This window comes from Arachis duranensis, chromosome 6 (assembly GCF_000817695.3).
Source record: "Arachis duranensis cultivar V14167 chromosome 6, aradu.V14167.gnm2.J7QH, whole genome shotgun sequence".
In the NCBI taxonomy this organism is placed as follows: domain Eukaryota; kingdom Viridiplantae; phylum Streptophyta; class Magnoliopsida; order Fabales; family Fabaceae; genus Arachis; species Arachis duranensis.
Window position 1 is genome coordinate 95,432,681 of NC_029777.3, and position 1,216 is coordinate 95,433,896.

The following is a 1,216-nucleotide window of genomic DNA, read 5'->3' on the forward strand; positions in this document are numbered from 1 at the left end:
TTTCTTAGGTGCATGAATCAAGCCTTGGTGACTTTTGAGCTGGATTGGGAACCCTTAATCACATTCTGAGGTATATAAACATTGAATACACGTACACTTAGAGAAATATTGTCCATTACTTTAAAATTGAGCAAACCGTTAAAATAAATTAATAATTTTTTAAAATTATATTTATTATTTATTAATTCAAAATTAACAAATATTTGTTACTAACAACATACATTTCAAGTCAATATATGCAATATCATGGAAGCAGTCTCGATCTAATTGGATAGTTGTGATTGAATGAAAACTGAGAGGTCTGATTGAGAGTTAAGAAGAAGCGTGTGATGTATCTTTTTAAATCAAGAATTAACCTCTCTATAAAATTTATAGTCAAAATAAAAATCTCACAAATTCTAGTATCACCATCTGAAGATGTTGAAATCGTGTAGCTCCCAGTGCAATAAGTAGAAAATGACATAAATTTGGGGATGATCATGACGACGACATACTTAAAGTTGATATTTTGATGAGTCGTCTAAGTAAAAGTAACTTGTAATCTATTTAAAATTTATGTTTATGTATATGTCATATTAAGTTGTCATTGATATTTAGTTCTATCTTATTTTGGTGCGAGATACATGGCATGAGATAGTGGTAATACAGTGGGGGGCATCCCACGAAAAATATCGGTGTGCCACTATAAAAGTTTAATCTGAATTGTTCGAGTTCGTTTGGTTTGTGTTTTTATATTTTAATTTTTTTTGTATTTAGAATTTTGTGATAAGAAAACAAAAAATAAAAATGAAACATAGATTTTATTATTTTAATTAATTTTTGGATAAAGTATTAAATTAATCTTTTATGTTTATACGTAGTTTTGTTTTGCGCCTTTAAAGTTTAAAGTGTCTTATTTGAATGTAAAAAAATTTTATTTAACTTCAATGTAATTCCACTGTAAAGTCAAAGTTAAATAATTAACAGAATGTCCTATATAACAGTAATACAAAAACAAGATCGATAATTGGAGAACAAATATAAGTTCCAAAAGTACAAAATTAACCGTTAATACATCAATATATTTATTTATTATTCTTCTTAGTTCTATAAAAAATATTTTATTTAAATTGTAAAAAAAATAATAAATAAATATATTGATGCACGGTTAATTTTGTATTTGTATAAAATTTATACTTATTTTTTAAATTATTAACTTTATTTTTATACTACTATT